At 39.3% G+C, this 17043-nt stretch overlaps 1 pseudogene; it reads right to left on the reverse strand.

Annotated features, from left to right (window-relative positions):
* Window positions 1-14609: 14609 nt before the first annotated feature.
* On the reverse strand, window positions 14610-15101 carry LOC149205013 (eukaryotic translation initiation factor 3 subunit E pseudogene; annotated as a pseudogene).
* Window positions 15102-17043: the final 1942 nt, after the last annotated feature.

The raw sequence follows: 17043 nt of genomic DNA on the forward strand, positions 1-17043 counted from the left end.
ACAGATGGGGAGGGTTTTTCATCTCTAGAATTTTTAAAATTGGCAACCAGGGCAAAACTTCATGTGGGTCATCTTATTCATGGCTAATAATATTTTTATTAGATTCCTCTCGTCGAGATGGTGTAGGATTGATATAAATATCATCCAATTCCAATAAGTATTCATGGAGATATGAATTTATTTTGATTATGGAATTATTATCAAGCCGACCTACAACTCATGTAGGCTCAGAAGCCCAACAGTCGCATCTATTCACCCACCAACGTTCTGTATAAATATAAGAGGACCTTTCCTCATTTGTACTCACTCATCTCATCACATCTCTCTCTCTCTACTGCGCAGATATGAGTCTCTTCTCTACTGCGCTGAAATGGGTCTCTCTCTCACACACATGTGAAGCCGGAAGTTGTTGAATTTGAAGCTGCAACTGCAGAAGTAAAGATTGACTTGCATGGCCTAGAATATCTCCTCTTTGGAACTATGTTGTAGGTTCATCTAAACCTCCTTTGAAAGCTGCAACTTTTGGTGGTGGAATGAAGTCAATCCGACGAACGGTTTGCAAGATATCGACTGCCCTAGTTTGAAGCCGGAAACTATTAAAACTGAAGCTGCAACTGCAGAAGTAAAGATTGACTTGCGTGGCCTAGAAGATCTCCTCTTTGGAACTGCGTTGTAGGTTCATCTGAACCTCCTTTGAAAGCCGAAACTTTTGGTGGTGGAATGAAGTCAATCCGACTGTCGGTTTGTGAGATATGGTCTGCCCTAGTTTGATAATGAAGCCGCTAATGCTGATGCTACTGATCTAGGGTTTGCTACTGCTGATATGAATCAGATTTATTGTACTATTTCTCTTTGCTGAATTATTGAAGATAAAAGAATATTTGATCAAAGGGTTTCCCCACACATTGTGGGGTTTGTCCCTGGCTAGCCGCCACATCTTGTGTCTCTTGTCTTGGCTTGTTTTCTGTTGATCGTTTAATGTTCTATCTGCACTTTACTTTATGTACATGTGATTGCTAATCGGTGGAATATAATAAGAAAAAGAAGTAAACTGTTATAAGCATAGAACATACCATAATTTAACATGGTATCAGAGCTGAGGTGAAGACAAAGCCCGAGCAAGAGCAAGAGCTATCATTGAAGAGAAGATTGGAAAGGCTATCCTAAAAGAACTATGGGGTCCTCAACACTCTTTCCTGCCGAAGACAAGCTCCGTGAGAAAGCTGACTATCACAGATGGAAGATGTCTATCGATCTAACCCTTGAAGATCAAGGAGTGCTGGACCATGTAAGAGGTAATATTGTTGAGCCTTCATCAAATGCATCTGCTGCTGCCTGGAACAAATGGAAAAATGGAGAAGTCAAAACAAAGAAGATCATCCGGGACTCTATCGACAAGCACTTGGTGGCCTACATCTCTGAACTGGACACCTCCAAGGAAATCTACGATAAACTGGTGAGTTTATTTAAAGTTAATGATGCAAATCAAGTTTTGTTTCTTAGAAATAAGCTGAGGGAAATCAAGAAGGGTAAAGAAGAAAGTATGCAAGCATACTTCTTAAGAATCACCAAGATCAAGAACGATCTCCTATCTATTGGGGAAACTATTACTGACAGAGAAATGGAACTCACAACTCTTGGAGGATTGCCATTTGAATGGTATGTGTTCAGGACTACTCTTTTGAACTATAATGTAATTCCTGGTTTCGAGGAATTAATGGCTAGATGCATTCAAGAAGAAACAAGGGAAGAAGTGCAAGAAATGCCCATGCCTAAAGGCCCTCCTGCTGTTTTTTCTTCTCATGCTAAGAAAAGAAATAATTCTGGGTCTAAATCGAAAAGAAAGGCTGGATTTAAGGGTGGAAGAAAAGGACGATGTTTCATTTGCAATAAAGTAGGTCACTATGCAAGGGAATGCCCTGATAGAAAGGACTCTCACCGTGACGATGATCAAAATCTCTCTCATGGTAATCGAAGGAATGGAAAATTCAACAACAAAGGAAAAAGGAATGCGGGAAATCAAGGAAGAAGGCAACCATTCAAGAAGGCTAGAAATTCCAGGTATGAATCTAACACTGTTGACGATAAGCAGGCTGAATATTATCTACCAGCTGCTCTATCTACCTCCGCTCCTTCGGACTCAATGAGAATTTGGCTCATTGATAGTGGTGCCTCAAGACACTTCACTGGTTACAAAGAAGTACTCTATAATCTGGTAGAGAAAGAAACTAACCTGGAAATTGTCCTTGGAGATGACATGAAATACCCAGTGAAAGGTGTAGGCAATGTTTCTCTTAAACTGAATCAAGGTAATACGATTCACTTACAAGATGTATTATATGTACTTGATCTCAAAAAGAACTTGGTATCCATCTCGGCAATGGAAGACAAAGGCTATAAGGTAACCTTCAGCGATGGTAAGGTACGCATATGGAAAAATAATGTTAAAGATGCTTTCACTCTTGGGTTTCGAGTTGATTCTTTATATCAAGTCGGTGGAAGTCCGCTAGGTGTCATGTCTTGTGACACAATGCTTCAGTCCGACCTTTGGCATCAGAGGTTTGCCCACCTTCATTACAAAGCTCTACCCGATGTAAGACAGATGGTAACAGGGATGCCTGAATTCCAAGTAGAGAAAGAAGGTGTATGTCCGGGATGTTCCGAAGGAAAGCTCAAAAGGGGACCATTCCCTTCAAGTCAAAGCAAGACCTCCGATATATTACAACTAGTTCACTCAGACATATCAGGTATGATGCCTATGAACTCCTTGGGAGGATACTCATATTATCTCACTTTTACAGATGACCATTCTCGAAAGACCTGGATATACTTCTTGAAAAAGAAGGATGAAGTGTTCCCTTGGTTTCGACACTTCAAAGCCCTAATCGAGAATCAAACCGAAAAGAAGATCAAGATCTTAAGAACTGACAATGGGACTGAATATGAATCTAATGAGTTCCATGATTTTTGTAAAGAGGCTAGCATCAAGAGGGAGACTACTACACCATATACTCCTGAACAAAATGGTGTGGCAGAAAGGAAGAACCGCACGATGATGGAAGCTGTTCGGGCCATGCTACATGATCAAAGACTTCCGAAGTTTCTATGGGCTGAAACTACAATCACCGTTGTATATGTACAAAATCGATGCCCTCATCAAGCATTGGGTTCCTAAACTCCTGAAGAAATGTTCACCATCGGTCAAAGGGAAGTCGTGATTAGTCATGATGTCACCTTTGACAAAGATATGGCCCTCAGCAAGGTGGACAATCTGCTGACTTTGAGTAGCTCTCAAGAAGCCGACTCCAGGGAACCGAAAGAAAAGGATGATGAATCAAAGCCTGATGTAGAAGAACCCATGGATCCGATTGATCCTCATCCACACGAACCTTCCTCTTCTAGGAAGAGGCCTTCATGGCTTAGGGGGATACTTGACGATGATGAAGGACATGCTGCACCCTGAGGAACCTTCCATCAAAGTAAGAAACTTAACAGGTATCAGGGATACCTGACCATCATGAGCACGATCATACAAAATGAACCTTCATCATTCTTAGATGTCATCAAGCATTAACTATGGAAGGATGCTATGACCATAGAATATGGGTCTATTATGGAGAATGATGTCTGGGAAGTAGTTCCCAAACCCTGGACAAGACAATTGTTACTTCAAAATGGATTTACAAGATAAAGCATGCAACAAATGGAAGTATGGAAAAGTATAAGGTTCATTTTGTTGCTCGTGGTTTATCCCAGAAGGGAGGTATAGACTATGATATTTGCACCTGTTGCCAGATATACGACCATCCGCTTGATCATAGCCCTTGTGGCTTCACAAGGATGGAACCTACATCAGATGGATGTCAAGACTGCGTTCTTGCATGGCTCGATCAAAGAAGAGGTCTACGTGGAGCAACCCGAAGGATTTGAGATTTATGATCGAAAATTTCATGTATGCAGGTTGAAGAAAGCTCTCTATGGGCTGAAGCAAGCACCCCGAGCATGGTATGAGAGGATCGATAGCTACTTGATGAAGCTGGGATTCACTAGGAGTGAAGCCGATCCTAACCTTTACTTTAAGGTTGAAGATGACAAACATCTCATACTGGTGTTGTATGTGGATGACCTCTTTCTAACAGGTGCAGACCCTCTCATTCACAAATGTAAGAGGGAGCTGGCCTCTGAATTTGAAATGAAAGACCTAGGACTGATGCACTACTTCCTAGGACTTGAAGTGTGGCAAAAGCCAGGAGAAAGTTTCCTATCTCAAGGAAAATATGTGGTGAAGATATTGGAAAGATTCGGAATGGTGGACTGCAAGCCTGTAACTACTCCGATGGAGCTTGACTTCAATAAGTTAAGCGGTAGTGCTGCTGGACCTGTTTTACGAAATTCTACCAAGTTTCGGCAACTCGTCGGAGCATTAATGTTCTTAGTGAACTCTCGTCCAGATATATGCTTTGCAGTCAACACGTTGAGCCAGCATATGGTTGAACCCCACCACATACACTGGATTGGTGCCAAGAATCTGCTGAGATATCTTTGTGGCACTATCACTTATGGGTTAAGATACATTGCCAGAGATGTGAGACTATTTGGATACACAGATGCTGACTGGGCAGGCAATGTGGAGGACCGTAAGAGCACTTCCAGGTGTTGTTTCTCCTTGGGATCTGCTTCGATATCCTGGATGAGTAGGAAACAAAAGTCGGTGGCTTTGAGCACCGCCAAAGTAGAGTATATTGCTGCTAGCATGGCTTCTTGTGAGGCAGTTTGGTTGCGAAAACTCTTCAGTGAGTTGTTTGGATTCACATTGGATACCACTGTGATCCTTTGTGACAACCAAAGTGGGATTCGTTTGTCAGAGAATCCCGTATTCCATGATCGCTCCAAGCATATTGATATCAGATACCATTATATTCGAGATATGGTGCAACGGGGAGCTATAAGGCTCCATCATATCGGTACAGATGAACAGGTTGCCGACATTCTGACAAAACCCGTTGGGAAAGTAAAATTTCTGACTTTCCGTGAACAACTTGGAGTTGTTCAAAGACCCTCCAATGAGGGTCATGTATGATGCATTGAGCTCTGAGAGCTCCAGGGGGGTTCCGGGTGCTTCTTGGAGCAGCATATGACCACAGGATTATTCACTATCCCCTGGTGGTATACATGTACACCCTGTGGCGACATTGTAGCAGGATTGATGTGTTCTCCTGTGAGGCCTGGATTGATGTGTTCTCCATGGCAGCCCGGATTGATGTGTTCTCCATGGCAATTGTAGCAGGATTGATGCATTCTCCTGTGAGGCCTGGATTGATGTGTTCTCCATGGAAATTGTAGCAGGATTGATGTGTTCTCCTATGAGGACAGGATTGATTAGTTCTCCTGTCGAGGCATCCTACCCATGCAGTCTGGGACTCATGGGAAGTACCTCTCATCTGATCAATGAGCAGGGAAATGAAGTTAGGGACCATAGTAGTACCGATGGACGCATCGTTGTAACTACCGTACTCCCTACGCTAGGATGACCTCCATTGATCTAGGATCAATGATACTGGTCTGGGACCAGTGGTAGGAGTTGTACCATACTATGACGCTGACTTCGGGTCGGTTGAGACTGGTCTGGGATCAGTGGTACATACTCTGAGACTGACTTTGAGTCAGTGGAGGATGATATTGGTCTGTTACCATTGGAGTTGTACTCACTATGACGCTGACTTTGGGTTGGTTGAGACTGGTCTGGGACCAGTGGTACATACTCTGAGACTGACTTTGATTCAGTATGATACATCCTCGATCATTTCTTCTTCTTCATAATTCGGACAAAAGCAGAGCAGAACAAAACAAAACAGTACAGATCAGTGCAGGGCAGAACAAGACAAAGCAAAATAGGCAAAATAGAGCAGAGCAGGGCAAGGGTCAGGCTGTACAAGGTAGTGCATTTGATGGATGAATAGTAACAACCGATAGACAGATTGCAGATGAAGTTCTCCATGGTTGAGAGGGAGTGTTAAAATTGGCAACCAGGGCAAAACTTCATGTGGGTCATCTTATTCATGGCTAATAATATTTTTATCAGATTCCTCTCGTCGAGAGGTGTAGGATTGATATAAAGATCATCCAATTCCGATAAGTATTCATGGAGATATGAATTTATTTTGATTATGGAATTATTATCAAACCGACCTACAACTCATGTAGGCTCAGAAGCCCAACAGTCGCATCTATTCACCCACCAACGTTGTGTATAAATATAAGAGGACTTTTCCTCATTTATACTCACTCATCTCATCACATCTCTCTCTCTCTACTGCGCAGATATGAGTCTCTTCTCTACTGCGATGAAATGGGTCTCTCTCTCTCTCACATGTGAAGCCGGAAGCTGTTGAATTTGAAGCTGCAACTGCAGAAGTAAAGATTGACTTGCGTGGCCTAGAAGATCTCCTCTTTGGAACTGCACTGTAGGTTCATCTGAACCTCCTTTGAAAGCTGCAACTTTTGGTGGTGGAATGAAGTCAATCGACGAACGGTTTGCAAGATATCGACTGCCCTAGTTTGAAGCCGGAAACTACTGAAACTGAAGCTACAACTGCAGAAGTAAAGATTGACTTGCGTGGCCTAGAAGATCTCCTCTTTGGAACTGCGCTGTAGGTTCATCTGAACCTCCTTTGAAAGCCGAAACTTTTGGTGGTGGAATGAAGTCAATCTGACTGTCGGTTTGTGAGATATGGTCTGCCCTAGTTTGATAATGAAGCCGCTAGCTGATGCTACTGATCTAGGGTTTGCTACTGCTGATATGAATCAGAGTTATTGTACTATTTCTCTCTGCTAAATTATTGAAGATAAAAGAAGATTTGATCAAAGGGTTTCCCCACACATTGTGGGGTTTGTCCCTGGCTAGCCGCCACATCTTGTGTCTCTTGTCTTGGCTTGTTTTTTGTTGATCGTTTAATGTTCTATCTGCACTTTCCTTTATGTACATGTGATTGTTAATCGGTGGAATATAATAAGAAAAAGAAGTAAACTGTTATAAGCATAGAACATACCATAATTTAATAAGAATCCAATATCACACACAAAACCCTGGAAAAAAAAAAGTTTGACCTTCTTGTAGCAAGAGAGAAGGAATGGTGCCTAAGACGCAGAGCTATGTGGTTAAAGAGTGGTGATGAAAGCATGAAGTTTTTTCATGCCTTTTCGAAGGCCAAAAAATGATGAACACCATATGGTGCTTATAGGATGAAAATGGTGTTGAGGTCTCATCTTTTGATGGGGTGTCTAGGCTAGGAATAAGACACTTTGAAAACCTTTTCAAAACCCCTCCAAACACATTAATCACCAAAGTTATACAAATTTCATAAATCTTTCCAAGGCTAGTGGATGAAGATGAAAGAAAGGCATTAATGGAAGAGCTCCAGGATGTGCTCCATAGTTTCCAAAGAGACAAAATCCCTAGGTTAAATGGATGGGGTGTTGAAGTTTTCCTGGATATCTTTAAATTTATGGGATCCGATCTATTAAGGGAGATTGAAGAATCAAACAACAAAGGTGGGATCTATTTGACCTTCAACTCTACTTTCATTACCCTTATTCCTAAATCTAGTTAACCCTTATCTTTCATGTACTTCAGACCCATATCTCTATGTAATTCCATTTATAAGATCATTGCCTCCTGGATTAAACCCATCCTCTCCAGATAAATCTACCTCTATTAATTTTCTTTCTTGGAAGGGAGACAAATTCATGAATCTATTGAGGTGGCTCAAGAAGGTATCCATCATATTAAAATAAAAAACCTGAAAGGGGGTGTTATCAAAATTGATTTATCTAAGGCATATGATAGATTAAATTTTCTTTTATGAGACCTCTCTTTACTCATCTGGGATTTAATCTAGATATCATTAATTGGATCATGAGTTGTATCCAATCAATTTTACTAGAGGTCCTCATAAATGGTTCAACATCCCCATTTTTCCATGCACAAAGAGGATTGTGTTAGGTTGTTCCCTCCCTCCTATTCTATTTCTTCTAGTTCAAGAGGGCCTAAGTTACCTTCTATCCAATGCTAAGAGGAGTGGGGTTTTCCATGGTTCACTTATTGCCAGGAACATGAAAATATCCCATATTCTTTTAGTTGATGATATTCTTATCTTTTGCATCAGTGATGTCAGAGAGATTTCAATGCTTATGAAGATCCTAACCCTTTTTGTTTGTGCCACAAGTATGTTGATAAATTCCTATAAATCATCCTTATATCACCACACTCTATTTGAAACTGAGCTCTAGTAAATATCCCAACTTCTTCCCTATGACTCAAAGCCACTGGAGCTTGGTTTAAAATATTTAGGTTTCCAGATAAAACCAAACTATTACAACAAAGCGAGCTAGGCGTGATTAGTTGCAAAGGTGGAAAATCATATAAAAAGTTGGTACCATAGGTGGTTGTCAAGAGTTGGTCACCTGCACCTCACAAATCCAATATTAGAAGTTATCTTGGTGTATTTGGCATCATTAACATGGATCCTTACGATTGTATTGGTGAAAATTAGGCGCCTACATTCATGGTTCTTATGGGAAGGTAACAAGGAGTTAGGGGTGCTTCTACGGGTAAAATGGGACTCCATCTGATCCAGGTGGCTCCAACAAACCTCACAAATAAAAGGTGTTCAAAATTTTATGAAACTAACACCAAGTCGTAGAGCTCAATGAGATCTTTCCAATAATTCAAATGATGCCTCAATCCGAGTCTGTATGAGAAAGTTATTGCTGTTTAGAGTTTGTACCAAACAACAAAAAAAGTCAAAGTCAAAGTCAACCTTCTACCACGTGGCAAGCCATACATATAGCACGTGGCAAAATCCCTAGTGGGATCCACAAAGCTAATGTGACAGCCTAGTCAACAAACTAGGTGGACCCACAAGTAGGTGATGTGGCAACACCACAAGTCGACACATGGAAAGTATGGGACAGAAGTGCCATATAATGTGGACCAATGAGAATCTGCCACATGGCACAATATTTTGGTGCCACATAGAACTTCAAATTAGGCCCATGGCCTTGGCATGGTGCAACCTCCATTTTGTCTTATTCTCATGGTTTTGAGAGTCGTTACAATATGGACATACGATATACATATATTATATGGTTTAAAAACTACATTAAAGACCAAATTAGGCTTTAAAACCATATTAAAGCAAAATTAGGAATCCATGGATTTTGAACCCAAAACCTCCCAACAACAAGTAACTTAATATGATTATATGAACCATTGTGCCAACCATGCACTTTATCTTATTCATCCTCACACTTTGTTATAAAATGTCATTCAAATGGTTCAAAGGGAACCATGGAGAATACATGAGAGATGAGGACACAGGGAAACCAATGAAGACATGAATCTCAAGAAAATTCAAGGAATATTGTTAGAGCATATGTTAGGGAATATTTCAAAGAATATTCTTTATGAGGAATCTTTAAGATTCCCTGGGGAACAATTTTGAAGGAATCAAAATTATGCCGAATTTATACTTATTTTCTCAATTTTTTGCAAGGAACATAATGGTGTGATCAGTTTCTTTGTCTAAGCAGTCAAATTTCAGTCAGCCTATAGAACAGAATCTTTGAGATTTCCGAGGAGCCCAAATTTGACCGAGTTAGAAGGGGATTGAGTTTACAGTCAGATTTCATGATTTTTCGTTGGGAATTCAACTGTGTTGTCTATTTCATCAGCAAAATTGTGAATTTTCATGTTGTCCACGAAAATGGAGCTATAAGATGCATTGAGTCCATGTATTCTTTTGATTTTTGTTGAGATGACAATTTGATGTTGAGATCCTTGTTTTCCACTTTGTTGGAGGATCCTTGTATGCCACTTCATGTGAGAGTTTGATACTTTGTCATGTTAAAGGAAATCTTATATGAGTGAGAGATCTTATAGAAGAACGTCTTGTGGAGAGACATGCCACTCTAGTTAAAGAAGTTCTTCCTTGTATTGATAAAGAACACATCACATATTCATCATCATCTTGCAACAATTTAATGAAGCAACCTCCCCACTCTTAACATCAGGCCCAAAGACGTAACCCACATTGGGTGAACTCCATTATCAACTTATGTGTGTTTTTTTATTTGATGGTTGTCTTTATGTTTCCTCTTATTTAATGTATGCACATGTGGTTTCTTCATACTTTTTCACATGCAATTCTTCTAACATCACAAAAGTAAAAGATCTTGGTTAATTCTGGTAGATGAGAGAATCTAGATCAAGTTTGTTATCGGAGTGGTCTTCTTGCTGATGAAAACTACGAGTGTGAATTGTAACCAATGATTGAATGTGTAACAAGAAAAAAAAAATTGGAGAAGAACAAATATCTCTACGAGGCCTTCTACATGATGGAAAGCATGGTAGATATAACGTATGTAGATTATAAGGAGAAAATGGAAAAAGAGGAAAGGGAGAAAGAGAGAGCAGAGGACAATCCTCCATCTCCATCTTCGAGTGAATATACTTCTTCTTCGTCTTCTTCTCATCATTCAAATGAGATCAATCAAAGCGTTCAAGCATAGAATGTTGAATTGAGGAGACTTCTACAAGAAGAAGAAGAGGAGAAGAAGATATTGCAACTTTAGTTACTAGCCATGGGAGAGGCCTTGGAAAATTTGAAGTGCAATGAGGGCTTAACGAAGCCATCATCACCTACTTAAGAATCAAAAACTAAGGTAAACAATGTTGATAGTTCTTCAGTTTCATTTTCACATGATGTTATTTCCATTGGAATCCTTGAGGTACATATTTCAGGGTTTGGGTACACAAATGCTCAAAGGCAGCAGAAGCAAGGGGTTCTTCAGACAAATAATCCAATCCATTACCCAAATCATCAAGGAAAGAGAATGATGGGAACACATAACAATACTCCCATGACAATGTACATTCCAGAGAAAAAGCTAAGGTAAACTCTCATTGCCAGGCATGTACCAGAGACAACCAAGCAAGGTATTAAATGTGTCAGTATTCTAAAGCTCATTTTGATTATAGTAAAATTGGTAATAGTGAACAAAACTTGTGGCATAAAAAACCATTTAGCTTTTGTGGCTTGTAGAACCATGTGGTTGCTAAGTGTTGGAAGAGAATGGAAGCAAGGAAAAAGACAAGACATGTAAATTGTTCTCCACGTCAGGGTAGGAAGAAGGTCAAGCGGGTTTGGAGGAAGAAGAATTTTTTCAGCCACTATAACAAGCATGGGCATCAGAGAACTAGATGTTGGGAGCTCCATCCAGAGTAGTGTCTCAAGAAGGACAAAGCACCTATGAAGGAACTAGTTGGTAAAGTTGTTCAACAAGAAAATCAACTATAGGAAGACAATCCATTAACTTTGATGAGTGAGATATGGTTTTATTAGATATAGTAGCTTGTCATGGTCACATTTTTTGAAATGATTGTAAAAGTGATGGTGTGTTTTCCATCACTTATGAAAGAAACATGATGATATTTTTTTCCTTTTTGTTGATAGTTGGGATATTGGTTTCTATTATGATGTTGATGTAAACTTGACCAAAAAGTGTGTTATAAACTCTTGGAAAGTATGGGGTTTTTCTTGAGTCATGATAGGCCTTGTAAAATAACATGTATCTTGCAAATTGTACCAAATGTTTTACACAGGATATGGGTGTCATTTCATCACTTATGGCTCCGAAGTACAAAGGTGAAAGAGAAGGAAGTGTGGTATGTGAGGGAACTTGTGGTGTAGATGAGGGAGTACAGGATATTGTAGATAGTGTTTATGATTTTGGAGGACCAGAAGATCCTTAGTGGGGAGGAATGATCTAGGTGGCTCCAGAAAACCTCAAAATTAAAAGTGTTAAATAATTATGAAACCAAACCAAGATGTAGAGCACGGATATATCTTTCCAACGATGCAAACGACGCCTCAATTCGAGTATGTATGAGAAGGTTATTGTAGTTTGAAGTTTGTACCAAACAACAAAAAAGTCAAAGTCAAATTCAACCTTCTGCCACATGGCAGGATGTACATATGACATGTGGAAGCAAGCCTAGTAGGACCCACAGAGCTAATGTGGCATCCCGGTCAACAAACCAAGTGTTTCCAAAAGTAGGTGATGTGGCAGCACCACAAGTCGACACATGGCAAGTAGGTGGAAAAAGTGGCATATGATGTGGACCAATGAGAACCTGCAACAGAGCCCAACATTTTGGTGTCACATGGCACCTCAAATGAGGCCCAAGTGGCGTTGGCATGGTGCGAACTTCATTTTTGTCTTATTCTCATGGTTTTGGGAGTCGTTACAATATGGACATATGATTTCCATATATTATATGGTTTGAAAACTATATTAAAACCAAAATTGGGCTTTAAAACCGTATTAAAGCAAAATTAGGAATCCATGGGTTTTGAACCCAAAACCTCCCAACAACAATTAACTTAATATGACTATGCCAACCATTGTGCCAACCACAAACTTTGTCTTATTCATCCTCACATTTTGTTATACAATGTCATTCAAAAGGTTCAAAGGGAACCCTGGAGAATACATGAGAGATGAGGGCATAGGAAAACCGATGAAGACATGAATCTCAAGAAAATTTAAGGAATATTGTTAGAGAATATGTTAGGGAATATTTCAATGAATATTCTTTATGAGGAATCTTTAAGTTTCCCTGGGGTAGAATTTTGAAGATGTCAGAATTATGCCGACTTTATACTCATTTTTGTCAATTTTTTGTGAGGAAAACAATGGTGTGATCAGTTTCTTCGTCTGACCAACCGAATTTTAGTCAGCCTGCAGAAGACAATCTTTGAGATTCCCAGGGAGCCCAAATTTGACCGAGTCAGAAGGGGGTCGAGTTTACAGTCAAATTTCATGATTTTTTGCCAGGAATTCAACCATGTTGTTTGTTTCATCAGCAAAGTTATGCATTTTCTGCCCCCATAAATGGAGGTATAAGATGCATTGATTCTATGTCTTCTTTTGATTTTTGTTGAGATGATGATTTGATGTTGAGATCCTTGTTTCCCACTTTGTTTGAAGGTCCTTGTATGCCACTTCATGTGAGAGTTTGATACCTTTTCATGTTGAAGGAAATCTTATATGAATGAGAGCTCTTATAGAAGAACATCTCATGGTCATGGAGAGACATTCCACTCGATTTAAAGAAGTTATTCCATGTATTGACAAAGAACACATCATGTATTCATCATCATCTTGCAACAATTTAATTAATCAGCCTCCCCACTCTTGACATCATGCCCAGAGACATAACCCACACTGGGTGAACTCCATTATCAACTTACATTTGTTCTTTGATTTGATGGTTACCTTTATGTTTCCTTTTCTTTAAAGTATGCACATGTGGTTTCTTCATACTCTTTCACATGTAATTTTTCTATCATCACATAAGTAAAATATCCTGGTTAATTCTAGTAGCTGAGAAAATGTAGATCACCATCACTAAAACAAAATCCCTAGGGTGTTAGGGTTTAAAAAATTATTTCATTTCTCAAAAGCTTTAGCTACAAAATGTGGTTAGCGCGTGATCTCGACTCATAGCCCATGGACCTTTGTAGCCTGTCAAAAGTGTATTTCTCCCAGTTCATGATTGGATAAGCCAACAAATAATATATTAATTGTTTGGAGGGTGGTTCTAAACTCCTTTGATATCATTGGGAGTGGTCCAGCCTATAGGTTGGCAGGGGCGATAAGTCGGACTGAGCATTGATCCTTGGCCTACTGATCTAGGAGGATCTCGAGACTCCAAAGGGATGGATAAAGGCTCGAAACTCAAAATTCCAGAAAGGAGTAGTTGATGGCATCAGTTGAAAGGGCTCGTCTTCCTGATCGCGACGGCATGAACAGTTCGTCAATCTAAGCTCGTATGCAAAAGATAGAGCCCCTCAAAGATTGGTATGGTTGTTAGATGATCCAAAAATACAATTTTATCATAGGTTATAAAATTAGAATAAAATAATTATTAATTTAAGATATTAAATTAATAATTATTATTCTAGAATGTTTAATTATTTAATGGAGACTTTTAGAATTAGCATATTGTTGTAACTAGATATGACTCTCCAAATGTGTCGTATCTTAGGCTCTATTTTAGGAGATTAGTTAGCTAGTTGGTTTGAATAGCATTTATTGTAAATGGACACTTGTTATTTAATAAGTGATCCATAATTAGAGGTAGTTAAGACATGGAGCTTATATATAGCTCATTGCAAGAGTGTTTGTGTTGTTCGGGTGTAAACTCTTGCAAAATCAATTATGTAATTGTTTTTTTCTGATTAATAAAATTACGTGTCTGAGGACACTTCTGCCATTATTGTGGTATCAGAGCTCCAGTAATGATGCAGTGGATGTGAGGAGGATATTCCAGCTCAACAAAGTCTTGGAAAACTCCATTAAACTGATCAGCAAATGATTGGTATGCAAATTGTCTTTTTCTTATTCAAAAGAAAAGAATTTATTCTATTTTATTGATTTTAGTTTTTTAAATCTGAAAATCAATTGTTGTATTATTATCAAAAATTGTTGTGCAATATCCCAATTTCGCATCAGAATCTCTGCTGCTAGCTTACCCCACAAGGTACTCAAACTCCTTTCACTGTTTGTACAAAAGTGCGATATTGGTATAAAAAGTCTGCTGCCCCTGAGTAGTTTCCGCATTTAAACTGAAACTTAGCATATTGGTATAGCGCATCTATCTGGTTAGGTCCAATCTGGTACCGATCACTCAACATCTGGAAATTATATTGCTTATCAGAATGAAGCTCCTGAACAAGTGATAGATTATGTAGAAAACTAATCATTGGTGCAGCGATTTCTTCCAATGACTTTACTCTTGCAACTACTGCAAGGCAACTGTCTGTCATTTCTTGTGGAACGTCTTCGGTGCAGTAAAGGCTCTTGTGGATGTCCATGGCGTAGTCGACCATATTGGTCTTGCTGAGAAGGTCGATCCTCGACTTGAGAATTTGTTCATCTGGATAGATTTGTTTCTCCTGCAGAAACTCCAGAAGAGGGAAAACTAAATGGCGGTCCAGATGGGGAGCAATTTTCGATGTTAGATCGTTCTCCACCATTGCTGCAGTTGCTTCCTGACACAAGGGTTTCAGATGATTTTGAATTTAGACGGCAAAGAGAAACTTGAGATATTCAAGGCCAGTCTCCTTGGTGTCTGCGGTGGTTGGTTGGAACGGGATTTGATCCCTGGACTGCTGGGACTCAAAGACGCCACCTCCTGCAGAACTCATGATGCCGACTCCCCTCTTTACTGTTGATTCACAGCAACGAACCACTACCTCAACCCGTTAAATGAATAATTCTGTAATACGAACAGGCAGCAGCACCAAAACTAACCCGATAACAAGAAGAACAGAATTGTTCCTCGACATATTCAGCTAGCTGTCCGAAACGACGACGACCCTGTAACATTTCACGGTGCATTCGATGCAGTTATTTGGCTTTTTTGGGCGCCCTTCTTCTCACGCCATCACATATAATTGAAGTTAGTAGCAAAATTCATAAATTCCACCATGTTTATCAGATCTTTTGTATGATTCATATAGCACTGGACAAGAGTCACCTTTGTGCAGACGATTGATTGATTCATTGAGTGGAAATGGATAATGGAGTTTCATCAGCTAAATGTCGTCCTCTAGGAACAACAGAAGCTAATTGGTGCAGATTCGATGTTTTTTTTGTAATGGCGAGATAAGTTTTTTTAAAAGGAGAGATGAAGTTTTTCTGCAGTAATAAGGGTGATGTTTTGAAATTTTATTTGTAACTTGGAGAGATAAGGTGTGTTTGGTAATTTGTTTTCAAGAAGCTATTTTTTTAATTGGGATCATCATATTTGTAACTCAAAGTAATTTTACTTTGAGGGGGGGTAATTTATTTTTACCATATTGTGCAAAAGCACCATTGTAAAAAGTCAAATTTTGAAAGTTGCCTTGTAAAAATTTGAGAAATTGACTAGAGCCAAGTGCAAAGCTCAGTCAATTGTCTCCTGTTTTGACGACTATTCGAGGGTCAAGGCCAAGCCCCGATAGATCGTGTTGTTTTTTGCGTGGTGTATTGTGTTGACTATCTTGTCATTTTTGTTATGATTCTTGGTACGACGCTTCAACGCTAAAATGTCTAAGTTGATTAATTTGTTTTCTGATTCCGACAAACTAGAAGGCACCAAATCTTATAAAACATGGCATCGTCTCATCGAAAGCACACTCATTTACAATGAATTATGGCAGGGAATATGTGATGGAGATGTTAAGCCGAATAAACCCATAGATGCAACTGCACTAGCAAAATGGGAAGTCAAGAATGCTAAAGCCTTAGCTCTTATTAAATCTTCTGTAAATGATGAAATGTATGTTCATATAGAGAATGCCACAGATGCATGGACTGCCTTGAAAACTTTTAAAGACCTCTTTGATACTCAGCCTAAATCAAAGAAAGTCGATCTACAATTAAAATTGTTGCAACAAAAATTAACTGAAGGCGGTGATGTTCTTGAATATCTCTCAAGACTTAAGAATATCAGGCAAGAAATTATTAATGTTGGTTTTCCCGCAATTGATGATAGCTTTATGGTCACAATTGTAATTGCTGGGCTTCCTTCTTCCTATACGCATTTTTTAGAGACTCTACAAGTAACTGGGAAATTAGAAAAACTAAAGTTTGATTAACTTTGTGAAATGTTGAGTCAACATGATAAAACTTTTGGGAAGAAGAAGAAAGATGGTGAAGATGTTTTTCTCACAGAGGCTAGCACTAGTAAGTCATCAGCAGATAGTTTTCGAGGAAGAGGCAGATGGAATCAGAATCAAGCAGCACATAATCGAGGTCGAAGCCAAAGCAAAGGCAACAATTTTAACAGAGGAGGAAGAAATAATTTTCAAGATAGAGGAAACAACCAAGGAAGAGGCAATTTTCAAGGAAAAGGATATAATAATCAAGGTAGAGGACAATCTCAAAATAGAGGTCAAAGGAGAGGCAGAGGACAATCTTCAGGAAGAGGAAGAG

The sequence above is a fragment of the Pinus tabuliformis genome, chromosome 1_2 (assembly GCF_031772625.1).
Source record: "Pinus tabuliformis cultivar Carrire ecotype Pingquan chromosome 1_2, CPIR1, whole genome shotgun sequence".
NCBI classification, from domain to species: Eukaryota; Viridiplantae; Streptophyta; class Pinopsida; order Pinales; family Pinaceae; genus Pinus; species Pinus tabuliformis.